We start from the raw sequence: 7500 nt of genomic DNA on the forward strand, positions 1-7500 counted from the left end.
AAATAGTTGACATGCTTCGAGTGGATTTGAGGGCGGGTGGAAACGCATGTAAGAAAGTGGAGACAACAACTCAAGGAAGAGTCAAATGACGAAGCACCTTTGACGACCTATGCCCCGACTGTGGCTAACGGATGGACAGGCACATTATGAACAACGCAAATGAGAAGACAGTCCGAGGCAGGAAGAGTCAAATGGCGAAGAGTCTTTGATGGTCTATGATGCTCCGACTGGTGTTAAGGGGTGGATACACGTGTAAGCAGGTGGAGAAAACAGGCGAAGGAAGAGTCAAATGGCGAAACGTCATTTTGGCCTATACTCCGACTGGGGTTTAAATAAAAAATATTAAAATTGAGCTTTTATATAGAGCAATATCCACTAAATGTGCTCAAAGCGCTTTACAAGGGACGGGGCCCCTGGCCAACAGCAACATTTAAGATTTTGGACGGGACATGACGCCTGTTAGGCGATATTACAATTTTTTTTCGGACAGAGACAACGCTGTTAATGGCCATGTACTCATTTTACACATGAATACGGTGAGAGAATGTGAGTAAAGAGTCTTCTCCAAGGACTCAACTATGCGCCGAGCGAAGCTTGAACCCAGGACCTTCCGATCCGAAACCGAGTGTCATACCACTAGACCACTTAAGCCACTTAAGGGCTTAAGTCAAGTAAGTAAGTAAGTCGACCGATTACATTGACATCCAGCTTGTCAAAGTCTCAAAACTTGACATTTCTTTTAAAATTTTCATGCTTGAGGCTTTTTGACAAGTTTGAGTGTAACATAATATAATGGATTGAAAATTAAAGCAAATTTGTTTCTGACCATAAATGAAACATAAATAAAAACCCGATATTTTCGTCTTGGTACCACCCATAGCGAATACAAGAGTCTGTGGTACCACCAGTGTGTTTCCCACACAGACAGGTCGTCGTTGAGATTACGTATTGTCGTAAGCGACAAATTTCAAAATACTATTCAAATAAGGTAACAAAAAAAAAATTATAAAAATAAGGTATTGACGCAATGCATAGTAATGAAGGTGTTTTCACATTATCGTAATAGCATATGTGTTAAATTCATGATTTATCCCCCAAACCCACTCGGCATTTCAATGTCTTTTAAAATATAGATAAAATATAGATAAAATATAGATATTATATCTTCAGCGAAGTCCCAGGTTTGAAAGATTTTTGCCCAGATGAGGGTAATTTAAATCGATAGATATCATTTGAAGGACGAGTTTTCTGGCCAAATTTTTTTAATACGAGTTTTTCCAGCCTGCCAACTACTACTAAAATTTCGTAGAAATCCGAATTTTCGGGTCCTACTTGACAATTATATAAAGATGTTTAATTCCATAAACGTCTTTTAAAACGAAGTTTTGTTACCAGAGTTAGAATAGAAAGGATTTTAAAGCATGAATTTAACGTATCAAAACACAAATTGGTCATTTTTAAAATAATAGTTATAACGTCTATTATGTTATAAACCCTGAAAACTAAGAATGTTCGGGACCTACTTGAAAATTATTTAAAGATGTTTAATTCCATAACATTCTTTAAAACGAAGTTTTGTTACCAGAGCTAGTATAGAAAGGAGTTTAAAGCATAAATTTAACGTATTTAAAAACAAATTGGTCATTTTTCATGGTAGTTATAAGAAAGTATTGAACTGGAACCCTCAAGGCGGAAGATCAAGGGGAAGGCCACGAGGAACATGGAGAAGAATTAAAGAAGCTGATATACAGAGAAGTGATAAGACGTGGAACGAGATTTAAAAAAAAAAAGTTAGCTCAGGATAGAGAAGGATGGAAACTGTTTGTCTATGGCCTATACCCTGACGCGGGGTGACAAAGGCAATGCTAATAATGCCTACAATGTTTTTACCCCTGAAAAATACGATATTTTTTCCAATGCCAAGTAAGCAGGTATGCAAATGTCACTTACGACTGGACGTCGAATCAACAATAAGGTGTAAAACCACGTTTGTCTTCAGATATCAGTTATTACGTTCAGATTCAGTTTCAGTTATTTTGATTATTAATTTGCATCCCCCCCCCCCCCCCACATCCCTTCTTCGATAAAAAAGAAGGTGTGAAACTGCGTTTGCCTTAAGATATCAATAATCATATTCAGATTCTTTTATTTTGATTTTTAAAACTCATTTTTGTCAATTTCCTCCCCCCCCCCCCCTTTCTATAAATGTAAATGTTGCTGCTCGAAGCTAGCTCGAAGAAATAAATAACAAAAGTGGAATTGAATGTAAGCTTCAATTTGATGTACGAAAACAGATAAAAAATGGACGTTTCGGGTTTCATTCATCGTGTGTTGTTGCTTAAGGGGAAAAACCTGAAACGTCCACAATATCTGTTTTCGTATAGATAGTTCGAAGATGACGTCACTCAGGTCTTTGTTATTGTTTTTTGCCATCCGCGTTTATGATTAATGCTCACTGAACTGTATTAACCCGACTATAGACGTTCATGGATACACACAGTTTTGTGTGTTGGTCCGTTATACTTCCGGATGGCAATGTTATGAGCTTCTTAGCCAAGCGCATACTATCTATATTTAATTGAAGCTTACATTCAATTTCACATTGCTATTTACCCACTCAATAAACTTTTTTTTTTTAACTAACACATGAAATCCCGAAAGACATGAACTCAATCTTGCTTGAATAATTTAAACTAAAACTCACAATATAACAACCCCTTTCTTTTTCTTTTTTTTTTTTTTTTTTCATTTGCGGGAATCCGTCATTGCCATGACGACAGACGTTTTCATCGATCGATATTTAGTGAAATTCCAGTTTTCTGACCCAAATTCTATAAACGTGTTTTATTCATAACAACGCATGTATTCATGTAGATATATATATATTATATATATATATATATATATATATATATATATATATATATATATATATATATATATATAAAACGTGACGCTCAGTGCAAAGTAGTCACACGAGTACGTAGACAAGATTGTGTCTGACGTTATAATTTAATTTATCAGTCAATTGAGGGATAAATATTTCTCAAATCTTATATCGATTTCCAGTGATATTATTTGTCCTATTTCTTAACCTTATTCTTAATTCTTATATCGATATTCAATTATATAAGTTTTCATATTTCTTAACATTTTAAAGAGAGGATTACAAGACATCAAACTCATAACGTTCCTACAGCTAGAGTTTTTTATTATTATTATTATTATTATTATTATTATTATTATTATTATTATTATTATTATTATTATTATTATTATTATTATTATTATTATTATTATTATTATTATTATTATTATTATTATTGTTATTATTATTATTATTACTATTATTAATATTATAATATTATTATTATTAATTTGTAGTAGTAATAGTAGTAGTCACAGTAGTAGAAGTATTATTATTAGTAGTAGTAGTAGTAGTAGTAGTAGTAGTAGTAGTAGTAGTAGTAGTAGTAATAGTAGTAGTAGTAGTAGTAGGAGTAGGAGTAATAATAATAATAATACACATTTATATAGCGCTCATTCTCGTGTAAAACACAAGCTCTGGGCACTTTACAATATAAATATCAATTTTAAGTGAAAATAATAATAACAACAATAATAATTCATAGCCAAATCAAGGATTCATATAGAGTCAAGAAAAACAAATACAGTAAAAATGTGTCTTGAGATTCTTTTTAAAAGTAGGTAAAGACTTACACTCCCTCAGACCACGTGGCAGTTCATTCCAGATCTTGGGGCCGAAACAAGCAAACGATCTATCACCAAATTTTGTTCTTGATCTTTTTTCCGAAATTTTCGTTTGGTCATTACATGATCTTAAAGTGTAATTTTCAAATTTACACATGACCACGTGATCTGTGAGATATGCCGGTGCTATACCAGCCAAACACTGATAAACAAGACACGCTGCTTTGTAATATGTGCGCTTTTCAATGGGCAACCAGTGGATAGAGGCCAACAAAGGGGTTGCATGATCAATTTTTTTTTGCCTAAAACTAATCTTGCTGCACTGTTTTGCAGTAGTCCTAATTGTTTAATAGAAGCCTGAGGCAAGTTGACAAGCAGCGAGTTACAATAATCTAGTTTCGAAAAAATGAGGGAAACAACCAATGTTTTACATGTTCCAATTGCAATATACTGACGGATCGAACTGATTTTCTTCAATTGAAAGTATAAAGATTTACAGAGAGCAGAAATGTGAGCTGACATTCTCATTTCTGAATCAAAATAGACCCCAAATTTTTCACAGTCTTTGAAACTTTGATCTTTTCACCCCCAATCAACACCTCAAGACCACCATTCATCTTCAACTGCCCTCTATTTCCCACAATCATCACTTCTGTTTTTGACTCATTCATTTTCAACTTGTTTGCATCCATCCACTCTTTCACATCCGTCACACATTCTTCCACACGTTTCACAATATTTTCGAGATTTTTAGTTTTATCAGTAGCATAAAGTTGCGTATCATCTGCATAGAGATGATAGCGCAGCCCATGACCAGTGATGACATTAGATAATGGAGAAGTATACAAAACAAAAAGAATTGGACCCAAAACAGAGCCTTGAGGAACACCAAAAGACAATGTATGTTGACGAGAAAGTTTATCTAAAATCATAACCTGTTGCTTTCTGCCATCTAAATAAGATTCAAACCACTGCAAGACAGTCCCAGACAAGCCAAAGGTTATATTAAGTCGTTTAATGAGAATACCGTGATCAATAGTATCAAACGCCACCGAAAGGTCTAACAATGTCAGAAGAGAAACAGAACCTTTATCTAAAACATCAAGCAAATCACTCGCAACACAGCACAGAGCAGTTTCTGTGCTGTGGTAAGAACGATAAGCTGACTGAAATTTTTCCCATAGATTGTTTTCATGGAGATGTGAAAGACGTCTGAGTACAACTTTTTCAAGGATTTTAGAAAGAAATGGCAGATTTGAGACGGGACGGTAGTTACTAAGGTCATTTACATCGAGATTTTGCTTTTTTTATGAGAGGCTTTACAATTGCATGTTTATAGATATCTGGGACTTGTCCTGAGATAAGTGACTGATTTATAAGATAAGTTATACAAGGTATCAATTCAGGAAGACATAATTTCAAAATATTAGTTGGTAAAGGATCTAAATCAGATGACTTCGAGGAAGATGAAAAAATTATTTTAGAAATCTCTTCTTCAGTTGTTTCTTTAAAACAAGAGAATCCATGTGAACCCGAAAAAGGGTGGAAATTTATATCTTCATTTTGCACGAGGTCCAAATTGTTCCGAATTTTCGATATTTTCCCGAAAAGAAATCTGAATATGCGGCTATGTGGTCTAGTGGTATGACACTCGCTTTCGGATCGGAAGGTCCTGGGTTCGAGCCTCGCTCGGCGCATAGTTGAGTCCTTGGAAAAGACTCTTTACTCACATTCTCTCACCGTACTCAGGTGTAAAATGAGTACCTGGCCGTTAACAGCGTTGTCTTTGTCTAAAAAATTGTAATATCGCCTTACAGGCGTCATGTCTCGTCCTACATGTTAAATGTTGCTGTTGACCAGGGACCCCTTGTAAAGCGCATTGAGCACGTTAAGTGGATATTGCGCTATATAAATGCTCAATTAAAAAAAAAAAAAAAAAAAATATGCATCCGGCTGCTTTTCTACCGGGATATTAGTGGGTAGACACATGCCCTTTTCTTCCCCTAAAAGTTCCATTGAAACAGAGAAAAATTCCTTAGTGTCCCTCACTGATGACAGTTTTGTGTTATAATAGTTTCTTTTTGCTCTTTTGCAGGTGGTTTTATACTTATCCTTTTTTGCTATATATATCAGCCGGTCAATCTCAAGGCCCGATATTCTCCACGATGCCTCTGCATTCCTTTTTTCCCTTTTGGCAGTTTTTTCACTCTGGTTAAACCACGGAGACGGTTTCCTGGAATTTATTATTCTAGTTGTCTTTGGCGCATGCCTGTCGATGACGTTGCGCAGTACCTCGTCCGTTTTCTGTGATGATGGTATATCCATTCTTCCTAGTTCCTCTGACAGATTGTTTTTGAAGGAACTAATGTCTATTCTTTTAGTATCCCTAGACACTATCTTGACTTTCTTTGCTTTCTCTTTGATGCATTTGAGAGTTGCCAGAATCAGATTGTGGTCTGAAATTTCTTTTTTGATATTTTCAATTGATTCAACAAGCGAGGGTGTATCAATGATGAACCAGTCCAAGATGTGCCCCAATCTTTGATTTGGAGAGGTCACTAACTGAGTCAGGCCATGTTCATTCAGCATATTTTTATAATTTTAACGAGACTATTCTGATCAACATCAAACTGAATATTAAAATTGCCGATAAAAATTTTTCGCTTATTTGATGTGTCTTTTGATACAAAATCTGAAAATTCGTCAGCAAAATCATTCTGTCTCAGTTTGTTCTTTTTGCTTGGGGGTGGTCTGTAGATACAAGTGATTAAAAATTAAATTTGAGGTAGGTCAATGTGGTTTGGACACACTCGAAACTTTTGAACGAAATTGGCCTGTTTTGTATTTTAGACGAAAGAGCTTGTTTATAGTAGTAGTAGTCGTAGAAGTAGGAGTAGTTGTAGTAGTAGTAGTAGTAGTAGTAGTAGTAGTAGTAGTAGTAGTAGTAGTAGTAGTAGTAGTAGTAGTAGTAGTAGTAGTAATAGTAGTAGTAAGTAGTATAGTAGTAGTAGTAGTAGTAGTAGTAGTAGTAGTAGTAGTAGTAGTAGTAAGTAGTAGTAGTAGTAGTAGTAGTTAGTAGTAGTAGTAGTATAGTAGTATAGTAGTAGTAGTAGTAGTAGTAGTAGTAGTAGTAGTATAGTAGTAGTAGTAGCAATAGTGGTAGTAGTAGTAGTAGTAGTAGTAGTAGTAGTAGTAGTAGTAGTAGTAGTAGTAGTAGTAGTAGTAGTAGTAGTAATAGTAGTAGTAGTAGTATTAATAATAATAATAAATGGCATTTATATAGCGCTTTACCCCGTTGTCACAGGCTCTAAGCGCTTTACAGTGATATAAAACAAAACATATTACAGTGAGACAAGTGTGAAGGAAACGTGATACGAATTCAATTTAACAACAACAAAATATAAAAATAATATTGCAACATTATGACGTAAAAAGATAAAACTTTAAGCGAGATTTGAACGTTGTCAACGAATCCGAGCATCTCACGTGTGACGGGAGAGAGTTCCAAAAATGGGGGGCCGAAAATTGAAAAGACTGTTCACCTATTTTACGCAATGGCTTAGGTTTGACAAGGATTGATTGGTCATTGCTTGACCTCAAGTTTCTATTGGGGACATATATGTTTAGAAGGTCTTTAATATGGGAGGGACTGTTCGTGCTCAGGGATTTGTAGACAACAGTACAAATCTTATAGGCAACTCTTTTTTCAACAGGAAGCCAATGTAACTCACGGAGAAGAAGAGTTGCTGACGGGTATTTTTTGTTATTGCGTACAATGAGCCTGGCTGC

The 7500-nt window shown here is 35.1% G+C and overlaps 1 protein-coding gene across 1 annotated transcript in view; it reads right to left on the reverse strand.

Annotated features, from left to right (window-relative positions):
- Positions 1–7500, reverse strand: part of LOC144963344 (uncharacterized) — a 33265-nt gene that overhangs the window by 1015 nt on the left and 24750 nt on the right. The gene's annotated exons all lie outside the window — the stretch shown is intronic.

The sequence above is a fragment of the Berghia stephanieae genome, chromosome 1 (assembly GCF_034508935.2).
Source record: "Berghia stephanieae isolate SIO BIC M18660-M18661 chromosome 1, UCSD_Bste_1.3, whole genome shotgun sequence".
Lineage (NCBI taxonomy): Eukaryota > Metazoa > Mollusca > Gastropoda > Nudibranchia > Aeolidiidae > Berghia > Berghia stephanieae.